This window comes from Salvelinus sp. IW2-2015, unplaced genomic scaffold (genome assembly GCF_002910315.2).
Source record: "Salvelinus sp. IW2-2015 unplaced genomic scaffold, ASM291031v2 Un_scaffold1945, whole genome shotgun sequence".
In the NCBI taxonomy this organism is placed as follows: Eukaryota; Metazoa; Chordata; class Actinopteri; order Salmoniformes; family Salmonidae; genus Salvelinus; species Salvelinus sp. IW2-2015.
The window spans coordinates 261219-285925 of NW_019943300.1; the positions used below are offsets into that span (position 1 = coordinate 261219).

At 42.6% G+C, this 24707-nt stretch overlaps 1 pseudogene; it reads left to right on the forward strand.

Moving 5' to 3' along the window:
* Nucleotides 1-24323, forward strand: part of LOC112072493 (dedicator of cytokinesis protein 3-like) — a 98305-nt pseudogene extending 73982 nt beyond the window's left edge.
* The last annotated feature ends 384 nt before the right edge of the window (nucleotides 24324-24707 follow it).

Consider the following 24707-nt stretch of genomic DNA (forward strand, 5'->3'; position numbering starts at 1 on the left):
TCCTTACCTGTGGTCCAGACAGCAGCCTCTATAGAGATGAGTTATGACTTAGTGTAATATCGTGTCAGTAGTAGTCCTGCTCTCCTCTATATATAGCGACGTAGATGAGGGTTTCTAACCTTACGGCATACCTTCTTAATGCATATCTGTGATGTGGTCGTCCTAAGACCAGGCATTTGCTGGCTTTACTTAACGCATGATGCACGTTTACCTTGGACTTAGTGATTTCTGTCAGACAGCATATAGACGCGTTGCTTAGTCATTGAGAGCGCGATGGAGACTATCTAGTCCTACCTGGGATTCTGTCAGACAGCAGCCTCATCTAACGTCGGTAAGAGATGGTGTCTCTAAACCTGTTGGGTATTTCGATACCTCTCTTAGCCTTAGTGATATAATACTGGTCGGTTCTCATCCAGCATGCAAATATACCCTTGTTATGTTCATAGAGCATGCACTCCTGAGAATGACTTAGGGATTCGTCAGACAGCAGACAGCACTACTATAACGTCGGTGTATGATAATGCATTGCGATGAACATGTTAGGAGGGCTTTCAAGCCTGCTTCTGCATTTCGATCATGAACAAGCATGACATGTCAACCGTCTTACCCTTTTTATAACGTATCGCATGTATCGATGAGGACCTGTCCTTACTGCTCGGTTTCTGGTCGAGACAGTCTATAGACCTCCTAGTCTCTAGAGGACTCTCCGTAGATGACTTAGTGATTATCCGCGCGCAGCGAGAATAACCCACCTAAGGACGCAACAGTCTAGCTGGCTCCTCATAAACTCCACTGCGTATCGCGAGTCACGATAGACGATCTTAACTGGTATCTTGATGTCTGATGAACACAGCTCATGTATAATGTCAGTCTACGTTATCAAGCATTAGACCTTTCTGGTATCTTAGTGATTTCATGTATCATATGAATCAAGTTCATGCTCTTTATGAGCGAGCAGCATTACGAGGATGGACCATGAGTTGACTCTCATTAGCTCAAGAGGCCAGGCACTATCTCAGGGCGTATAGAGATGAATGACTTTAGGATTATTAAAGTTCATATGTGTCTGTCGGAGTTGGACTAGCTCACCATGTCGATTTACCTTCGCCGGGCTGGATAGAAGGAGATGAGAAGGCATCGAGCTGTAGAGATTGGTGGAGTATCGTAGATCGAGCAGGAAAGTCTCTCTCTTCTATTCACCATCTATGCACGATGCAGGCTTAATGGAAACGTTCTGTGCCTAGTGGGAACCACGAGGGCGAGCTTCAGTTTACAGGATAGATGAGATGGATCCTCTGTATGATTTGGTATCATCCTGAGTACGCGAGACGACGTCGAGCTCTATTAGAGATCTCAGAGTAGCGGATATACGTAGGTTTATCAGCGAACTAGTTCTGAGAGCTCCAGGAGACGAGACAACCTCTCCATAACTCTCAGATAGAATAAATACATCTGATAGTGTGGAGGTGCTGCTCATGCATGCATGCGTGTTTACTACAGTCAGAGATGAATAAGGGAAACGAGACAAGGAGAACATCCTCGAAGGTGATACGATGGCACGACTAGCACTGATCAGACTCCTTTTTCAGTAGAGATTGAGACAGATACTAGTAGAGCTCTATGAGCTTGTGGTACTGATCAATCACAATTAAGATACACTAGTTAAGTGCAACTAGATAACTGCTACAAAAACTGAATATCCATTAGTATATAGAGAATATAAATGATTACTAGATTACATTCATGGTCATATTAAAGTATTACTGTATCAATATCGTCTAGTGAGATGGATAAATACTGTTAGACTCTCGCGTGTACTACAAACAGTGTATGGGTAAAATTGACTGTAGACTCTGGCCAGTTAGCTAATGTACGATGTCACACCCTCTTTTAGCGAAGCTACATTCGAGTTAGACGTCTGGCTGTACTGTCAAACATGTTTTGATTAAAATACTGAGTGAGTCTGTAGGCTGTGTAGCTACAGCATTTATCTGATCAACCGTTCTATATCGGATAGTGATTAAACTGTTCATACACTACAGGCCTATAATTAAAAACCTGTACTGTCACCTGTTGGTAAGCTACTGTAGGACCTGCTGGCACTATATAATGACTAGAATACAACCTGATTAGGATAATTCAACAGACTCTGGCTCGAACCGCGCGATAGTACCTAAATGAGCTCAACCCCTGTTCTGGCTTTAACGATACTGTAAGATACGCTAACCCTGTTGCCTGAGCTGTCAACCTGTTGGGTAGACTACTGAACGTGATATAGACTCTTGGCTTACTACGTCAAACTCTGAAATATCTGGCTAAAGGATGATGCTATGAGACTCTGGCTAGTGAGAGACTACAGAGCTGTCAACCTGATTTGTTGTGTAAGTACTATAGACTCTTGACTACAGTATACCTCATCTTGCCACCAACGATTACAACTAACTTGTCACTTGTGTCACAGGCTGAGAAAGTGGAAACAGAGAATAGCAGAGGCACTGCCAGGACTTGTCTTTTTGGTTTTTTATTTGGGCTGTTTGGTCATCCTAGAACTTCTAAAGTCAGAGATCAACAAGGAGGAGATGTACAATCCGTTAATCACAAGCTGTGTGGCATGCACCTTCAGGCTAGAACTACACAGGTAATACTAGATCCACAACTGTGTGGCATGCACCTTCAGGCTGACAACTACACAGGTAATACTAGACCACAAGCTGTGTGCATGCACCTTCAGGCTGACAACTACACAGGTAATAGTAGATCCACAAGCTGTGTGGCATGCACCTTCAGGCTGACAACTACACAGGTATGATACTCACACACAAACCTATTCACTCACAACGGGAAAGAGTGTACAGTACTAGCTATGGTTGCTAAGCTTCCTGTAATTTACCAAAGTTACCGTAATCTTCAGTATTTTTGGTAATTAACAGAAAATCTATGTCAATCTATCAAAAATGTGGGGGATTTATACTTGAATACATTTTTTAAAAGTTATTCTAATATACACTGAACAAAAATATAAACACAACATGTAATGTGTAACAGTTCCCGTGTTTCATGAGCTGAAATAAAAGATCCCAGAAATGTGCACAGATTTGTTTACGTCCCTGTTTGTGAGCATTTCTCCTTTTCCAAGATAATCCATCCGCCTGACAGTTGTGGCATATCAAGAAGCTGATTAAACAGCATGATTATTACACAGGTGCACCTTGTGCTGGGGACAATAAAAGGCCACTCTAAAATGTGCAGTTTTGTCAAACAACACAATGCCACAGACGTCTCAAGTTTTGAGGGAACTTGCAATTGGGGTGCTGACTGCAGGAATTGTCCACCAGAGATGTTGCCAGAGAATTTAATGTTTATTTCTCTACCATAAACCGCCTCCAATGTTGTTTGAGAGAATTTGACAGTACGTCCAACCGGCCTCACAACCAAAACATTGACAACAAATACATGTTGACATAGTGAAATTTAAAAAAGTTTGTAAAAATATATTTATACTTTATAAAGGATATTTCAAGCTGAAACCCGAATATTAAACGCCAATGGAATTCACTAAGTTGATGGTTTGTATTGAGGTAACTGTTTTACAGCTTTGCTATTTTATTCTTTATTTTAAAATCATCTTATTTCATACATGTTACGTGTGATAACGGGCAAACAACGGGCCAGAGATTATTACAGACACCAGTGGTAATCTGAAGTACCCCAAAAGAGACACTAGATGTCTTGTGATAGATTACATCAAATCCTTTAAAGATACCAAAATTCTGGTAGTTTACTTGTAAAAGTGTAAACTTAAAAAGTTTACAGTAATATACCTTCCCTTTGCAACATTAGTACGAGCTAATATCGCTGAAATAGCATGCACTTAAACATTGCTATGCTTGTAAATACGAATGTGTTCTTAACTGACTTGCCTAGTTAAATAAATGTTAAATAAATAAATAAATATGACAAACTGTAAATGCTTTATTCACCGTGAGTACAGTCAATATGGCTGCATATCCACACATAACTTGAAAGGGAATATCTAGTAACTCTATTTCTATAGTTCTGCAGAGGCTGTTTTCACTCTGCTGCTGGACTTGGAGCTGTTGTTCCCAATGAAGTACTGTATAAACTATATGTAGTATGTAACTCTCCATTTACCCTGCTGTTGTACTGGGAGCCACTGCACTGAGGGAGTTCCTGCACTACCCGGCTATATGTTGTTCCTAGTGACGTATATAAACCATATGTTTGTCTATATGTTACTCTACAGAGGCTGCGTTCACCCTGCTGTTGTACTGGGAGCTACTGCATTGGGAAGAGAGGCCTCTAAGGGAGTTCTTACACTACCCAGCCCAGAGCGAGTGGCATCGCAAAGAAGGCCTCAGTCGCAAGGTCATCCACTACTTCAACAAGGGAAAGGTAAGTGGAACATATACTGGAAAACGTCGCAAGTTCATCCACTACTCCAACAAGGGCATTGTAGGTGGGAGAACACAATGGAAATCAACTGTCATCAATCGTTTCTCATAATCTAGGGTGTTAAAATGATGAATTCATTCAAGGTTTATACAAATATATCCATTTAATAGAGCATTATGTCAGAAAAACAATAGTCCAACCCCCATGTCTCTATCATATCGGGTTCAAATGTTACAAAATATTTACTCTGAGAATGTTTAGAGTGAATGGAACGTCATCAACATGCGGTCGCTGCTCATTAGAACTCTGTGACGCTGCTCCGCAGCAGAACGGCGCTAACTTCAGACGTCAACTGACAAGCTAACGAGTGGCTGCAGGTTCGTGAGTGAAAACATGGGCTTTTTTCTAAATGAAATCCACTGAATACAAAAATGAATAGGGACTAAATATATATCTATTTACAAAGCTAAGTATAGCTTTAGCTAGTTAACAGGATAGCTAAGAGACACAATCCGCGAAGGAAATATGTTCCTGTTTTCATTCATTTCAAGTCTTTCCCTTTAAATCGCCATAGAAACGGACCCTCAACGTAAATTGATCGCCAATATTGGCAATTACTTTTTAAAATTTATTTACAAATATTAACAAACAAAGAGGAATAGTCACATGCAAACAAGCATACATACAAACTATTTACATTGCCATGAATCCTAAACAAACAAATAATATTCATTAATAATACACGTTTGAATTGCCTTTTTGTTTTTCATTTTAGTTAAAAGTAGTGCCATATTGTTTAAATTAATTTATAAAGTGAAAAAAGTTAGGTTTTGAATTAGACCATTTGCTTAAATACATGTTACTTACATCAACCACAGAGGAATTTAAAAGAGATACAGTCCCCCTTGAAATCGCATAAAAAACAATTGCATATTCTTTCCGGGTTATTGGAATTTTAAACTTATCAAGAAGTTCCCCATATGAGAGTAGATATCCATCCTCATTCAGTAACTGACCAACCAAAATAATTTTATTCTCAAACCAGTTAAAAATATATACTTATTTTTAAATCGTATATCTTTGTTGTTCCATAGAAAGTATCTGTGAGGGGGAAAATGGTGTTTAAACACTAACATCCAAGCTAAAATTGCCTGCTTATGGAATTTGGCCAACTTTACTGTGATTTTATCAAAATTACATAGAAGCAAAAAATTCTAAACCACCAACAGAGTCAAATAAATACTTAGGGAAGACATTCCAAATACTGTTCTGGTTCTTAATATACTTCAGAATCCAATTTATTTAAAAAGTATTATTTAGAGTATTGAAATCTAAAACCTCAAGACCTCCTTGTTCTTGGGTATTAGTGAGAATATCTTTCCGTAGATAGTGAGGCTTGTTTCTCCAAATAAAATTATAAAGAATCTAAGTCCTTTACAATTTTGGGGGGATAATTCAAGTGATAACGATACATAAACCGATCTGGATAACCCTTCAGATTTGGACAATAAAACACAACCGTGTAACGAAATATGTCTCAGCAACCAGAGGTTCAATTTCTTCTTTGTTTTCTCAGTAATGGGGTTGAAGTTTAATTCACTCCTTTGTTTTTCATCCTTGCATATAACAACAACAATCCAAGATAAGTAATCTTATCTTTAATTGGGATACCACATACTGCCTGTAAAACACAATCCTTGAGTGGAAATAAGACTGACTTATTGGTATTAATGTTCAAACCTGAAACAAAGGAAAAGTCTTCAATACAGGAAACTGCTTTAGAAACCTCATTCCTGTCTCTTAAAAATATAGTGGTATCATCAGCCAGTTGACATAGTTTAAATTATTTGCCAAGTGCTGAAACACCTTGACAATCCATAAGATCCATAAGAAGAAGATCCATAATTTGAGTAACCAATCAAAATAAAAATTGACTAATTGTGCAGCCCTTCCTAATGCCACGGGCCAATATCAAATCTTTGGGATGTCCCGTGAGCTAATTTTACAGAGCTAGTACAACCACTATATTTAGTTTGGACTGCTTTCAAAAAGTATTCACCAAACCCCCAAAAACGTATTGCTTTGAACATAAACTCATGTTCTACAGTGTCAAAAGCTTTATAAAAATCAACAAACATAAGAAAACTATCATCAAGGATGAGGTCATTATAGTCAATGATATCTAAGATCAACCTGATGTTATTACTAATGTGTCGGCCATGCATAAAACCAGGTTGTTCTTCATCATTTATATGATGCAAGCCTTGTTTCAACCTCTTAGCAAATACAAGGGCAAATCATTTCCCATCATTATTCAACAGGCTAATGGATCTCCAGTTGTCTATATAAAGAGTATCCTTATTAGGTTTGGGAATCAAAGTAATTACACCTTGCTTTAAGGAAGCCGGTAACTCCCCCTTTTCTATTGATTATTGGAACATAGCAAGAATGAAAGGAATCAGTTTATCATTGACTGCTTTATAAAACTCACTTATTAAACCATCATTTCCAGGGGACCTATTGTCCTTAAGGCTTTTAATACAGTATTTTATCTCAATTTCAGATAACTCATCATCACAACAATCCCTGAAATCAATATCTATCTTCTTAGCAATGTTTGCTACAGTATCTATGAAAAGATCCATATTGGAAGTTGGCTGGGCTGATGTATACAGGAAGTTGACTGGGCTGATGTATACAGGAAGTTGGCTGGGCTGATGTATACAGGAAGTTGGCTGGGCTGATGTATACAGGAAGTTGACTGGGCTGATGTATACACGGGAAGTTTGGACTGGCATGATGATATACTAGGAGTTGGCTGGGCTGATGTATACAGGGAATGGATGATGTATACAGGAAGTTGGCTGGGCTGTGTATACAGGAAGTTGGTGGCTGATGTATACAGGAAGTTGGTCTGGGCTGATGTATACAGGAAGTTGACTGGGATGATGTATACAGGAAGTGACTGGGATGATGTAATCAGGAAGTTGACTGGGATGATGTATACAGGAAGTTGGCTGGGATGATGTATACAGGAAGTTGGCTGGGCTGATGTATAAGGAAGTGACTGGGACTGATGTATACAGAAGTTGGCTGGGGTTGTATATAGGAAGTTGACTGGGCTGATGTATACAGTTTGACTGGGATGATGTATACAGGAAGTTGACTGGGTGATGTATACAGGAAGTTGGCTGGGCTGATGTATACAGGAAGTTGACTGGGATGATGTATACAGGAAGTTGGCTGGGCTGGTGTATACAGGAAGTTGGTGGGCTGGTGTATACAGGAAGTGTTGGGCTGATGTATACAGGAAGTTGACTGGGTGATGTATACAGGAAGTTGACTGGGATGATGTATACAGGAAGTTGACTTGGTGAATGATGTATACAGGAAGTGGCTGGGATGATGTATACAGGAAGTTGGTGGGCTGATGTATACAGGAAGTTGGCTGGGCTGATGTATACAGGAAGTTGACTGGGATGATGTATACAGGAAGTGGCTGGGCTGATGTATACAGGAAGTTGACTGGGATGATGTATACAGGAAGTTGGCTGGGCTGATGTATACAGATTCTGATAAAACTGGGCAACATGCTGAGATTTCTTTTAGATTTTCATTGGGAGTATTATTAATCATTAATTTACATATGGAAGTCTTTTCTAAATTAAATAAATATTTTGTATTTTTCTCTCCCTCTTCACAAACGCTCCCCGGGCCTTTTCCTCGTAGATACAGTCTAACTGCATTTGTAATGATGATAGCTCCAGTAATTCCTGATTAGTTTGTTCAGTTTTTATAGTATAATCCATTATTCCCTTTATGATGTCATATTCTTTCTCTCTCTTGGCACAAGAAATTTATTTCCCCATTGAAATAGCCAACAGCCTTATATCAAATTTCATTAGCTCCCAGTAACTTCCTAACGTATTCATAACACAGGCACAATTCCAGTATTTATCAATAATTCCTGCTACTTCCTTCTTAAATACTTCATTCTCTAGTAAAGTCTTATTCATTTTCCTGTAACTTTTACTAACTTTTTTTTGTTGACAAACTATGCATATTTATCTTTATTGAGATTCCTTTGTGGTCTGTTAAAATCAATGGTTCAATCAAGACTGTATCAACCTTGTCAGCCATATCTTCAGATATCAGCCAGAAATCAATACGGGATTGTATAGATAAATCTTTGGTACTCCATGTAAACATAATCTTATCTGGGTTCTTATGTCTCCAAATATCTAGAACAGCTAACCTTAGACATACAGTGGGGAGAACAAGTATTTGATACACTGACAATTTTGCAGGTTTTCCTACTTACAAAGCATGTAGAGGTCTGTAATTTTTATCATAGGTACACTTCAACTGTGAGAGAAGGAATCTAAAACAAAAATCCAGAAAATCACATTGTATGATTTTTAATTAATTAATTTGCATTTTATTGCATGACATAAGTATTTGATACATCAGAAAAGCAGAACTGAATATTTGGTACAGAAACCTTAGTTTGCAATTACAGGAGATCATACGTTTCCTGTAGTTCTTGACCAGGTTTGCACACACTGCAGCAGGGATTTTGGCCCACTCCTCCATACAGACCTCCAGATCCTTCAGGTTTCGGGGCTGTCACTGGGCAATACGGACTTTCGGCTCCCTCCAAAGATTCTATTGGGTTCAGGTCTGGAGACTGGCTAGGCCACTCCAGGACCTTGAGATGCTTCTTACGGAGCCACTCCTTAGTTGCCCTGGCTGTGTGTTTCGAGTCGTTGTCATGCTGGAAGACCCAGCACGACCCATCTTCAATGCTCTTACTGAGGGAAGGAGGTTGGTGGTCAAGATCTCGCGATACATGGCCCCATCCATCCTCCCTTCAATATGGTGCAGTCGTCCTGTCCCCTTTGCAGAAAAGCATCCCCAAAGAATGATGTTTCCACCTCCATGCTTCACGGTTGGGATGGTGTGTTCTTGGGGTTGTACTCATCCTTCTATTCCTCCAAACACGGCGAGTGGAGTTAGAGCAAAAGCTCTATTTTTGTCTCATCAGACCACATGACCTTCTCCCATTCCTCCTCTGGATCATCCAGATGGTATTGGCAAACTTCAGACGGGCCTGGACATGCGCTGGCTTGAGCAGGGGGACCTTGCGTGCGCTGCAGGATTTTAATCCATGACGGCGTAGTGTGTTACTAATGGTTTTCTTTGAGACTGTGGTCCCAGCTCTCTTCAGGTCATTGACCAGGTCCTGCCGTGTAGTTCTGGGCTGATCCCTCACATTCCTCATGATCATTGATGCCCCACGAGGTGAGATCTTGCATGGAGCCCCAGACCGAGGGTGATTGACCGTCATCTTGAACTTCTTCCATTTTCTAATAATTGTGCCAACAGGTTGCCTTCTCACCAAGCTGCTTGGCTATTGTCCTGTAGCCCATCCCAGCCTTGTACAGGTCTACAATTTATCCCTGATGTCCTTACACAGCTCTCTGGTCTTGGCCATTGTGGGAGGGTTGGAGTCTGTTTGATTGAGTGTGTGGACAGGTGTCTTTATACAGGTAACGAGTTCAAACAGGTGCAGTTAATACAGGTAATGAGTGAGAACAGGAGGGCTTCTTAAAGAAAAACTAACAGGTCTGTGAGAGCCGGAATTCTTACTGGTTGGTAGGTGATCAAATACTTATGTCATGCAATAAAATGCAAATTAATTATTTAAAAATCATACAATGTGATTTTCTGGATTTTTGTTTTAGATTCCGTCTCTCACAGTTTAAGTGTACCTATGATAAAAATGACAGACCTCTACATGCTTTGTAAGTAGGAAAACCTGCAAAATCGGCAGTGTATCAAATACTTTCTCCCCACTGTATATTCCTTATCTCACAAACAGAATTGCTTTCCTTAGGAGGCCATCTATCTAGATTATCATGTAATACTGTATTCAAATCTCCACCCAATATTACTTTGACCAATGGAAATTTAGACATAATTTGACTTAGTTTCCTCTCAATGTCTCTAAATAAAATCAAGTTACTTGACTTGTTATTGGAAGCATAAGTATTTACAACAATTAATTGAACGTGGTTGACATCTACCAATAGTATAAACATCTCCCTGTATTATCTGCTTCATGACTCAATATATGACCCTTAAAGTTGCCTTTTAAAATAGGGACACCTGCTGACCGATTAGTACCAAATATCATTCCCCCATTGACACTTCCAAAACGCAGTATCTGTGAAACAGGCATGAGTTTCTTGAAGAAATAAAAGTCGGCGCTTAGACAGCCAAGGATTGGATGTGAAAATGACAAAGGTATCAAGTTGATTTTGATTGGTCCAGCCAACGGAAACGCCTCCACAATGGTACTGCCTCACAACACCCAATAAGGAAGAGATACAACCAAGATTTACGCAGTCTTTACTACCAACGATCACAGCAAATTAACGCCCTTATTTCGTCAACACTGTCAAGAACAAGTATATTAAAACCTGTCTAGGGGTGGGGTTCCGCTAGGGCGCCAAATTCAATCAACAGAAATCTCAAATTTTCAAATTTCTCAAACATACAAGTATTAGACACCATTTTAAAGATAAAATTCTCGTTAATCCAACCACAGTGTCCGATTTCAAAAAAAGCTTTTCGGCGAAAGCAGAACATATCATTATGTTAGATCAGCAACTAGTCACAGAAAGCATACAGCCATTTTCCAACCAAAGAGAGGAGTCACAAGAAGCAGAAATAGAGATAAAATGAATCACTAACCTTTGATATTCTTCATCAGATGACACTCCCGGGACAACATGTTACACAATACATGCATGTTTTGTTCGATTAAGTTCATATTATATCCAAAAACCTCAGTTTACATTTGGTTTGCCTCAAAACATTCCCGTGAATTTGCACAGAGCCACATCAATTTACAGAAATACTCATAATAAACATTGATAAAAGATACAAGTGTTATTCACAGATTTAAAGATATACTTCTCCTTAATGCAACCGCTGTGTCAGATTTCAAAAAAACTTTACGGAAAAAGCAAACCATGCAATAATCTGAGTACGGCGCTCAGAGACCAACACAACCCAAGAAGATATCCGCCATGTTGGAGTCAACATAAGTCAGAAATAGCATTATAAATATTCACTTACCTTTGATGATCTTCATCAGAATGCACTCCCAGGAATCCCAGGTCCACAATAAATGTTTGATTTGTTCCATAAAGTCCATCATTTATGTCCAAATAACTCCTTTTTGTTCGCGCGTTCAGTACACAATCTATACTCATGACGCGCGGGCAGGTCCAGTCAAAAGTTCAGACGAAAAGTAATATTACAGTTCAAAGAAAGATGTCAAATGAAGTATAGAATCAATCTTTAGGATGTATTTAACATAAATCTTCAATAATGTTCCAACCGGAGAATTCCTTTGTCTTCAGAAATGCAATGGAAAGCAGGTCACTCTCACGTGAGTGCGCATGGTCAGCTCATGGCTCTCTGGGAGAGACCTTACTCAATCCCCTCCCATTCGCCCCCACTTCACAGTAGAAGCATCAAACAAGGTTCTAAAGACTATTGACATCTAGTGGAAGCCTTAGGAAGTGCAAAATGACCCCATAGACACTGTCTATTCGATAGGCCAAGATAGGCCTATCGATAGGCCAGATTTCCCACTTCCTGGTTGGATTTTTCTCAGGTTTTCACCTGCCATATGAGAAATGTTATACTCACAGACAACATTCAAACAGTTTTGGAAACTTCAGAGTTTTTTCCATCCAAATCCACTAATAATATGCATATATTAGCAACTGTGACTGAGTAGAAGGCAGTTTACTCTGGGCACGCTTTTCATCCAAACGTGAAAATGCTGCCCCCTGGCCATAAGAAGTTATTAAGGTTATAATATTGTCGAGAACAATCTAATGATTCGTACTATGTAATTTATAATGATGTAGGGCAAAGATAACTACGTTTTGACATTAATTTCATAGCACGCTTTTGAATCACCCCAACAGCTTGTGAAATCACAATTATTATATATTTTTACCTTTTATTTAACTAGGCAAGTCAGTTAAGAACAAATTCTTATTTACAATGACTGCCTACACCAGCCAGACCAGGACGACGCTGGGCCAATTGTGCGCTGCCCTATGGGACTCCACAATCACAGCCGGTTGTGATACAGCCTGGATTTGAACCAGGGTGTCTGTATTGACACCCTGTATTAACACCCTCTTGCATTGAGATGCAGCGCCTTAGTCTGCTGCGCCACTCGGAAGCACCACAACGATGACAAAAGGTTTACCTACTAATTATTTGCCTCCTTTTAAAACGTCATCGTGTTTTCCGAGCCACTATAATGTAATTGTGATGACATCCTAATCAGCGTCAATTGAGAAAGCATTGAGTAGAACGCGACAGTGCTTAAAGAGAATCTTCAGAACGATATTGTGAAGCAACGTGCAACCCATGAATAGCAGTATTGGTACCTATTGAAAACCAACAAACGACTGATCAGTTTTCACCCTGTGATTTGTTTATTTTGCTCTGTGTGTTTCTCCAGTGCTGGGAATACGGAGTACCATTGTGCAGAGAGCTGGCGTTCCAGTATGAGACATTATACGACTACCAAAGCCTCAGCTGGATAAGGGTGAGTAGATGTTGTAGTCGCTGCAGATTGTGGAGTTTTAGGCTGGGTTTCTGTATATGCACTTTGTGACATCTGCTGATGTAAAAAAAGGGCTTTATAAATACATTTGATTGATTAATTGATTGATTGGTTGATTGAGAAAGGTTAAGGTCGCAACCTAACTTGAGTTACCTAGCTTTTCACCTAAATACACACCATTGGTGTGAATGGGAGAATTGCACAACATGTTTATTTGTAGGACATAATGATTTTGTTTTTGTCAGAAAATGGAAGCTGCTTACTATGACAGCATCATGGAGCAGCAGCGTCTAGAGCCAGAGTTCTTCAGGGTGGGATTCTACGGACACAAGTTCCCCTTCTTCCTCAGAGTGAGTCAATGCAACTGTATGGGGCACATCCCAAATGACAACCTATTCCCTACCCCTAGATAGTGCACTATTTCTGACCGGAGCTACATAAGGAATAAGGTGTCATTTGAGACACAATCAATGTCCTTATACTTTTGAATATTCTGAATATTCTGGTTCTATGTTGTGCCACTAGAACAAGGAGTTTGTCTGCCGCGGTCATGACTACGAACGGCTTGAAGCCTTCCAGCAAAGGATGCTGGGAGAATTCCCACAAGCCATTGCCATGCAACACCCTAATCAACCAGACGAGGCCATCTTACAGTGTGATGCCCAGTGTATCCTTCTGAAATAGAGAGAACAGTTCCCATTCTCACTGTGTGTGTGTGTGTGTGTGTGTGTGTGTGTGTGTGTGTGTGTGTGTGTGTGTGTGTGTGTGTGTGTGTGTGTGTGTGTGTGTGTGTGTGTGTGTGTGTGCGCGCACACTGAGGAACACCTTCCTAATATTGAGTTGCACCCCCCTTTTTGTCCTCAGAACAGCCTCAATTCGTCGGGGCAGGAACTCTACAAGGTATTGAAAGCATTACCCCAGGGATGCTGGTCCAAGTTGACTCCAATGCTTCCCACGGTTGTGTCAAGTTGGCTGGATGTCCTTTGGGTGGTGGACACTTGTTATGAAGCGTGAAAAACACAGCGGCGTTGCAGTTGTTGACACAAACCGTTGCACCAACTACAATACCCCGTTTAAAGGCATTTGCCTTGCCCATTACCCTCAGAATGGCACACATACACAATCCATGCCTCAATTGTCTCAAGGCTTAAAAATCTTTCTTTAACCCGTCTCCTCCCCTTCATCTACACTGATTTGAAGTGGATTTAGCAAGTGATATCAATAAGGGATCATAGCTTTCACCTGGATTCACCTGGTCAGTCTATGTCATGGAAAGAGCAGGTGTTCTTAATGTTTTGTCCACTCGGTGTATATGTATGTGTGTATGGATGAGGGATTGCATCATACTTGCTCTCCAAATGGAAAACACACCTCCACCCAGGCATCTTTTCCTTGACGCGGTACCTCTCAGACCTGCAGATCTATGCGGTGACGCCGGTACCGGAGAATGTCAAAATTCTCCAAATGGACCGCGTTCCAGACCGCATCAAGAGCTTTTACCGTGTTAACAACGTGCGCCGCTTTCGATACGACCGGCCCTTCCACAAAGGAACAAAAGACCGAGAGAACGAGTTCAAGAGCTTGTGGATCGAGAGGACTACGCTGATCCTCACACATCCTCTTCCTGGCATCTCCCGCTGGTTTGAGGTGGAGAAGAGAGAGCTGGTGAGTGACACTACATACCCGTGACAGTAATACTCCTCTGTAGCTCAGTTGGTAGTGTATGGTGCTTGGTGGTAGAGTATGATGGGTTCGATTCCCTGGAACACCCATGTGTAAAATGCATGTCGTTTTGGATTAAAGTGTCTGTGAAATGGCTTATATTATTATTAGACATGTGTTGTTGCCTTGGTACTGCAGATGGGAAAACGTGTTACATCTGTCTGTGATGAGGATGTAATGTAACACGCATGAGATCATCACCTGTTCCGGGACGACGCTCTCTGTAGCCGATGTGAGCAAGACCTTTAAACAGGTCAACGTTCACAAAGCCGCAGGGCCAAACGGATTACCAGGACGTGTACTCAAAGGACCAACTGTCAAATGTCTTCACTGACATTTTCAACATCTCCCTGACCCAGTCTGTAATACCCACGTGTTTCAAGCAAACCACCATAGTCCCAGTGCCCAAGAATGCGAAGGTAACCTGCCTAAATGATGACTGCCCCGTAGCACTCACGTCAGTAGCCATGAAGTGTTTTGAAAGATTGTTCATGGCTCACATCTACACCATTATCCCAGAAACACTAGGCCCACTCCAATTGGCATACCGTCCCAACAGATCCACAGATGATACAATCTCAATCACACTCCACACTGCCCTTTCCCACCTGGACAAAAGGAGCATCTATGTGAGAATGCTGTTCATTGACTACAGCTCAGTGTTCAACACCATAGTGCCCACAAAGCTCATCGCTAAGGACCCTGGGACTAAACACCTCCCTCTGCAACTGGATCCTGGACTTCCTGACGGGCCGCCCCCAGATGGTGAGGGTAGGTAACAACACATCCACCACACTGATCCTTAACATGGGGGCCCCTCAGGGGTGTACTCCCTGTTCACCCACGACTACGTGGCCAGGCACGACTCCAACACCATCATTAAGTTTGCTGACGACACAACAGTGGTCGGCCTGATCACCGACAACTATGAGACGGCCTATAGGGAGGAGGTCAGAGACCTGGCCGTGTGGTGCCAGGACAACAACCTCTCCCTCAATGTGAGAAAGATAAAGGAGATGATCGTGGACTACAGGAAAAGGAGGGCCGAACAGGCCGCCATTAAGATTGACGGGGCTGTAGTGGAGCGCGTCCACATCACCAACACACTATCATGGTCCAAACACACCAAGACTGTCGTGAAGAGGGCACGACAACACCTTTTCCCACTCAGGAGACTGAAAAGATTTGGCATGGGTCTTCAGATCCTCAAAAAGTTCTACAGCTGCACCATCAAGAGCATCCTGACTGGTTACATCACTGCCTGGTATGCCAACTGCTTGGCCTCCGACCGCAAGGCATTACAGAGGGTAGTGCGTACGGCCCAGTACATCACTGGGGCCAAGCTTCCTGCCATCCAGGATCTATATACTAGGCTTTAAAAATGGTCAAAGACTCCAGTCATCGAAGTCATGAACTGTTCTCTGCTACCGCACGGCAAGCGGTACTGGAACACCAAGTCTAGGTCGAAAGGGCTCCTTAACCGATTGATTGTATTTTTATTACTTTAGTTTATTTAGTAAATATTTTCTTAACTTGACCTTGAGCTGCATTGTTGGTTAAGGGCTTGTAAGTAACGATTTCTGTTGTATTCGGCGCATGTGACAAATAAAATTTGATTTGATAACATGCAAGTTACTTGCATTGTGTTGTCCAGGTGGAAGTCAGTCCTTGGGGAATGCCTTCTTCTTCCTCTTCCTCCTCCTCAGGTCCTGTTACAGTACTTCTGTTGTGTGTGTTGTCTAGGTGGAGGTGAGTCCTCTGGAGAATGCCACCTACGTGGTGGAGAATAAGAACCATGAGCTGCGGACCCTGATCAGCCAGTACCAACACAAGCAGCTCCATGGCAACATCAACCTGCTGTCCATGTGTCTCAACGGGGTCGTTGACGCTGCCGTCAACGGGGGCATCGCCAGATACCAGGAGGTAGGTGCCACCATAGAACCAGGGGAGAGTCCTCAGAAGAGTGAATTTCATTAAAATAGTCAAATGTTTCAAAATGTTACCTTTTTAGATAAAACTTGACTAAATATATTCACGTCACCAAATAATTTATTAAAACACATTGTTTGGCAATGAAGGTCTACAGTAGCCTCGACATCACTCTGTAGGGTAGCACCATGGTGTTGCCGGAGGACAGCTAGCTTCCGTCCTCCTCTGGTTACATTGACTTCAATACAAAACCTAGGAGGCTCATGGTTCTCACCCCCTTCCATAGACATACACAGTAATTATGACAACTTCCAGAGGACGTCTTCCAACCTATCAGAGCTCTTGCAGCATGAACTGACATGTTGTCCACCCAATCAAAGGATCAGAGAATGAATCTAGTACTGTGAGCATAAGCTACAGCTAGCTAGCACCGCAGTGTATAAAATATGGTGAGTAGTTCACTCAAAGAGCGAGAAAGAGCGTAGTTGATCAGTTTTGAACAAATTAATTTCTTCCAAAATTAAGGAGGAGAGAGATAGACCTATATTTGGTTATATTTTTTAACTTTCCCTTTCACTGAGCTAGCAAATGCAGCTAGCTAGTTTAGCCTACCCAGCACAAACTGAGTGGGATGCTATGTTAGATAGCTAGCTATGGCTATCCAACACTGGAACTCTTCCAAGTCAAGGTAAGCTTTTGGTTGTATTAATTTATTGCCAGTGGGGCCCGTCGGTGTAACTGCTTAACTGCTTGCTGCTGACTGTACACTGTACTGCATGATTGTAGCGGGTTTACTAATGTATTAGTGCTAAAAGCTATGTTCACTATGATGTTAATATGATGACAACGATGTCGGCTGTGTGTAGCAGTTAGCGGTTATGATATGAAGGTTTGGCTTGGAAAGGTTTATTCGTCTGGTCAAAGACCGCTGCTGAGTTGTGCACTGAAGTCCACAAGCAAAGGGAAAAGGTGCGAGGACATTGTGTAGATGTGAGAAGGAAGACAACGAACAAGGGATCATGCTTTTTTATGTGGCTTCTATGAAAGTGAACTGTGTGTGCGTGTGATCAGTGGTGTATTAATTTAGCCGATTCTGTTGAAAAAAAAATCTTAAACGGAAACAATTGGAATGAAACCGGGATAAACATAACTGAATCTGTCCAATAAAAAACTCTGTCTTTTCAAATGCAGACACATTTTGTCCTAAACCTGAAGAGTGGAGGGGAAGCATGTAGATGACGAACAGCAGGGGTCCCAGGACTGAACCTTGAGGCATACCTTGGTTAACAGGGACTGGGGTGGATGAACGGCAGGGGTCCCAGGACTGAACCTTGAGGCATGCCTTGGTTGACAGGGGCTGGGGTGGATGAATGGCAGGGGTCCCAGGACTGAACCTTGAGGCATGCCTTGGTTGACAAGGGCTGGAGTCTCTGAGGAACACACAACTCTTGCGTGTTTTAGAATATACTTTTGGGGGATTTTCTTTGATATACCGTCCCCTCACATCCCGTATCAATCAATCAATCAATCAATTTTATTTTATATAGCCCTTCGTACATCAGCTAATATCTCGAAGTGCTGTACAGACACCCAGCCTAAAACCCCAAACAGCTAGTAATGCAGGTGTAGAAGCACGGTGGCTAGGAAAAACTCCCTAGAAAGGCCAAAACCTAGGAAGAAACCTAGAGAGGAACCAGGCTATGAGGGGTGGCCAGTCCTCTTCTGGCTGTGCCGGGTGGAGATTATAACAGAACTATGCCAGATGTTCAAAAATGTTCATGAAGTGACAAGCATGTCAAATAATGAATCATGGAATAATTTTCAGTTGGCTTTTCAAAGCCGATCATAAGAGTTGAAAAACAACAGGTCTGGACAGGTAGCTGGTTCCATAAGCCGCGGCCAGAACAGCTGAAACTGGAATAGCAGCAAGGCCAGGGGACTGGGGACGCAAGAGTCACCACGGGCGGCAGTCCCGACGCATGGTCCTAGCGGCCCAGGCCTCCGAGGAAAGAAAACGAGAGAATGCGGAAAAGTTATAGAGAGCCAAGATTTTCAAAAATGTTCCATAAATGACAAGCATGGTCAAATAATAATCACGGAATAAAAGCTCAGTTGGCTTTTCATGAGCCGATCATTAAGTTGAAAACCGCAGGTCTGGACAGGTAGGGTTCCGTTAACCACAGGCAGAACCAGTTGAAACTGGCAATAGCAGCAAAGGCCAGCCGACTGGGCGACAGCAAGTGTCAGTCATGCCCGTAGTGCCTGACGTATGTCCCTAGGGCTCAGTTCTCAAGAGAGAACAGGAAGAGGAGAGACGGAGAGATTAGAGAGTAGCATACTATAAGAGATTCACACAGGACAACTGGATAACGACAGAGAAGTATCGCAGGTAACCAACTTTGACCTAGCCCCCGACATCAACTACTGGCAGCATAAATACTGGATAGGCTAGAGACAGGAAGCGTTCAGGAGACCACTGTGGCCCCTCCGAAGAAACCCCCGGACAGCCAAACTAGGAAGGATATAACCCCACCCACTTTGCCCAAACCGCTACGCAGCCTGCCCCACACCACTAGAGAGGTGAAGTCCTCAAACACACCAACTATACAATGGTCCTGAAGCCAGCGAGTATAGCCCACAAACGGTCTGCCACACGCCACAAGTCACAAAACCAAGGGGGGGCACGCGCACAGCCAGACAGGAAGATCGAACGTCCAGTCAACTCAACCCATCAAGTGACGCAGCCCCATCTAGGGATCGGCATGAAGAGCACCAGCAAGCCATGCTCAAGCCCCTGTAAAGGGTGAGGCAGAGAAATCCCAGATGTGAGTACGAGGGAGAACGCGCCTCGTGCAGATTGAAGCAAAGGCGTTCGGTTGCTCCAGAGCCTTTCCGTCACGCTTCCACACTCCTGGCCAGGCTACACCAATCATATGACCACTGAAGAGATAAGTCGTTCAGTAAAGACTTAAAGTTGAGACCGAGTCTGCGTCTCTCCATGGTAGCCAGACTGTTCCAAAAAATGAGACTATAAGAAAAGCCTGCCTCCCGCCCCTTGTTTGGCTTAGAGAATTCTAGGGACACAATTAGGAGCCTGCGTCTTGTGACCGTAGCGTACGTATGTGTATGTACGGCGCGGACGCAACTCGGAAAATAGGTCAGGAGCAACGCCCAGTAACGCTTTATAGTTTAACAGTAAAACCTTGAATTCAGCACTTGCCTTAACAGAGCCAGTAGGAGCTGCACTGGAGTAATGTGATAATTCGTTGTGTCTGTGGCGTTCGAGGCTTAGACAATGAAGTTCTATTTTTTGAATTATCATTGTGGCTTTACCGGTTAACGCGAAAGTAGAGGCAGATTTGCACGAGTCTTACCTAGAAGTACAAATGCATAATGTAATTTTTGCCTCATTTGTGACAGAAACGTTTCTGATTTTACCCTGCCTGTTTGCGTAGATGGAAAAGTCTTGTCCTTAGGCCGCGCGGGAGGTCGTTGACTGTTGGTGTGCGGTGTCCAGAGGACAGATACAGTAGATCAATGGTCACAGATGTCAGCGCGTAGAATTTCCTTAACACAGTTTTAGTGTTGTAATCGGTACCGAAGTAGAGCGATTGATGTCTAAAACCATACACAATGCAATGATATTTCAGCAGTATTTTTGACAGAAGAATTTCTATTAGAGTTGCTAGTGGAGCCTAACACGTACTGATAGTCCAAAAAGAGATCAGACAAGAGTCTCTCAGCGTCCTTGTCCGAGTTTATAAGACCCTCATCAAGAGAATTGCAGTTTTAACAGAGCATCCTCATGGTCTTGCCTACAGCTGTCGTGTTTGAAAGAACGCAGCCAGCACTTCTATGCATGAGAACAAGCGTTTGGGGGTTTGGGGCTCTCACCAGTTGCATGAAATGATAGTACAGCTGTGTGTCATCCGGCATAGCAGTGAAATTAACTTATGTTTTCGATAACAATCCCCAGATAAGAATATTATATGGAAAACAAATAGTGGTCCAAGAGCGTGGACCTGAGCAACACCGAAATATGTACAGTTCGATTTGTCAGAGGAAAAAAACCCAACACATTATCACAAGAACACAACTGTATCTTGTCCGACAGATATAGCTCTAAACCAGCCAAACTGTGTGCATAGACCAATTGGTTTCCGCTCTGCCGAAAAGAATGTGGTGGATCGATGGTGTCAAAGCGCAGCCGACTAAGTCTAGTACACGAGGACAGATGCCAGAGCCTCGGTCTGACGCCCATTTAAAAGACGTCATTTACCACCTTCAACAAGTTTGCAGTCCTACAGTGTATGGATTGGTTTCTAAAACCCAGACTGAAGCCATTTCGTAACATTATTTGTCTTCAGAAAACGGCACGTGAGTTGTCGCGCGAACACTTTTTCTAAAATCTGAAGAGGAATGGAATCCGATATAGGCCGGAATAGTTTTTTAGATTTCCGGTCACAGGTTGGCTTTTCAAGAGAGGCTTTATCACTGCTACTTTTAGGATTTGGTACCATCCGGGATTGAGAGAGCTTGTTTATTGATGTTCAACATATAGGAGGGCCACCGGCACAGGACAGCAGCTCCTTCAGAACTTTAGTAGGCATAGGAATCCAGTTGCAGCTTGAAGAGTTTAGAGCATGATTATTTCATCATGTGTCAAGAGATATGCTACTTAAAACACTTAAGTGTCTGCTCCCGATCCCAGGCCGTCGCAGAGCTTGTGCAGATCCAGGACAGCTAAGCCTGGAGGCATACGCAGATTCAAAGAGGGTCACGTAATTGGCCTTCTAATGTCATGATCTTTCCTCAAGAAGTTCATGAATTTATTTACGCTCGAAGTGAAAGCCCAAATGCCTCGTCTTGGGCGGAATGCTGCTTTTTAGTTAGTTTCGCAACAGTATTCAAAAAGAAATTTTGGATTGTGTTTCTTATTTTCCTCGATTTAAGTTGGAAAAAGTAGGATGAGCGAGCAGCAGTGAGGCTCTCGTACTGCACAGTACTGGTCTTCCAAGCTAGTCGGAAGACCTTCCAGTTTGGTGTGGCCCGCCCATTTCCGTTCCCAATTTCCTGACTTGCAAAGCTCGGTATTTGCTGATACCAGGGACGTTAATTTCTTATGACAAAGTATTTTTCGTTTTTAGGGTGCAATGCAACTGCATCTTAGGGTATTGCCGCAAGGTTAAATGAGTTCCTCAGTTAGGTGGTTTAACTGATTTTTTGTCCTCTGACGTCCTTGAGGTAGGCAGAAGGAGTCTGAAGCGGCATCAAGGAATTTTTGTGGTGTGTCTGAAATTTATGCACGGACTTTTGATGCTCCTCTTGGTTGGGTCTGAGCCAGATTATTTGCTTGCGATTCAAACGTTAATAAAATGGTGGTCCGATAGTCCAGGAATTTATGTGGAAAAACATTAAGACTAACAACATTTATTCCATGGGACCAAAACTAGGTCCAGAGTATGACTGCTGGCAGTGAGTAGGTCCAGAGACATTGCGACAAAACCACTGAGTCGATAATGCTCCGAAAGACTTGTTGAGTGGGGTCTGTGGACTCTCCATGCTGAATATAAAATCACCAAAAATTAGAATTATGATCTGCTATGACTACAAGGTCTGATAGGAATCAGGAAACTCAGAGAGAACGCCCTGTATAGGCCCAGGAGCCGCATAAACAGTAGCTATTTAAAAGTGATTGAGTAGGCTGATAGATTCAGGGACTAGAAGCTCAAAAGACGAAAACGCCCATTTTTTTTTTTTGTAAATTGGAAAATTGCTATCGTAAATGTTAGACAACACCTCCGCCCTTTCGGGATGCACGGGGATATGCGTCACTAGTGGTAACCAGAGTTGAGGCCTCATTTAACACAGTAAATTCATCGAGGCTTAAAGCCATGTTTCAGTCAGCCAATCACATCAAGATTATGAATCAGTTGATTAGTTCATTGACTATTGACTGCCTTTAGGAAGTAGGATTCTAAACATTAAGTAACCCTATTTTGAATGTGAAGTATCACGATCTCTTTTCAATGATGGCAAAGGAAATGGAGGAGGTCTTTATTCCTAATAAAGATTGCTAAGGCGAACACCGCCCATGTTTAGTTTGCCCAACCTATGTCGCAGGCACAGACACAGTCTCAATTGGCGGTATTGCTGAGGCTGACTAACACTGACTGTGCTAATGCAGACTCCACTAAGCGGCAGGTTGGGCTAACAGCCTGCCTGCCCCCATGGCCTGCACCCTATTTCATTGTGGCTAGGAGGAGTTTAGAAGCCCACTGTCGATGTTGGTAGATAAGATGAGAGCACTCCCTCCCAGCCTAGGATGAAGTCCGCTCACTCCCTCAGCAGCGTCAGGGCTTGGCCTGTTTGTGGTGATCCCAGAAAGAGGGCCAATTATTCTACAAAGTCTATCTTTTGGGAGGGCAGAAAAACAGTTTTTCACCAGCCGATTGATGCTTGAGACTCTGCTGTAGAGCTCGTCACTACCCCCTAAACTGGGAGGGGGCCAGAGACAATTACTCGACCCGACACATCTTCTAGCTGATTTACACGCTGAAGCTATGTTGCACTTGGTGAACCTCTGACTGTTCATGCCTAACCATCGTTTGGTGCCCGACGTGGATAACACATATTCTATACTCTCTAACACTCGCCAGATTTAGCTTTTAGCCAGCACCATCTTTAGATTAGCCTTTAACGTCCGGTAGCCCTGCCCCCTGCGTAAACAGTGTATGATCGCGGGTTGATTGCGCTTTAAGCTAATACTGCGGGTAATGGAATCGCAATGACTAGGGTTTTTCAATTGGTCAGAGCTTAATGGTGGGAGCCTTCGCGTCTCAGACCCCGTAACGGGAGGAGTAGAGACAAGAGAAGACTCAGACTCAGACCTCCGACTCGCTACATAAGGGGGGGAGAAGCCGCGTTGAAAGTCTGTTCGCTGAATAAGCACAACCGGTTGAGCATCCTATAGCGTTTCCCTCCAGAAGCCATGAAAAGTTGTCCGGCCTGCGGGGACTGTGCGGGGGATTATACTACTATCTTTAACTTACTGTGGCACAGACGCTGTTTCTTCCTTTCTACACTGAAATATTACCCTTGCCAAACCGATGCGTCTGAAGCTGGCTTGTAGCACAGCTATTTCTCGCCGTTTGAGGCGATTCGTTCTCCCTGTATATTTAGAGTAACGACTGCAATTAGAAGACAATTTCATGTTTATGGTTACTACTTAGCTTCGGCTGTTGAAGGTGTTGACGAAACCATGTCCAGATAAAGCGTCCGGAGTGCCACAAAAAGTTGAATGAGCGAAAAAAGTTGCGATGGAAAAAAAAAAAACTAAAAATAAAACGGTAATTAAAAACAAAACAAAATGTCAGCTAGCAAGTAAAGTTGCAGCAAAACGCACAGCAACACGTCTGCAGATTCAACAGGAAGCTGAGCAATTGACCTCATAGTTGAAATAAAACAAATATCTCTCATAATGGCTGCTTGTCTGTCTTGTCTCTCCCTCAACCAGCCTTCTTTGATTAAGGAGTACATCGAGCAGCCACCCAGAGAAGACACAGAGAAGATCACTAGCCCTCAAAGACCATCGTGCTAGGAAACAGGTACAGTCTTGGTCTGTCTGTATCTTAATTTTAGAGATCAAATTAAAACGTTGGCAATAAAACTGAAACGCACTGCAAACTGTTGCTGTCTGCCTGTTTGTAGTTTTACATCCTGGGGTGGGCTTGCGGTCCATGACCAACTGTGCACCCTGAAATGCTCCCTGCCACAAGAAGCTGATAGATCATTCCAGATGATGAGAGCAGTCTCTATGTGAGTGCTTTTTCAGCAGTCTCTATGTGAGTGGCTTTTTCGCAGTCTCTATGTGAGTGGCTTTTTCAGCAGTCTCTCTATGTGAGGGCTTTTCAGCAGTCTCTATGTGAGTGCGCTTTTCAGCCAGTCTGTGTGTGTAGTGGCCTTTTGCAGCAGTCTCTATGTG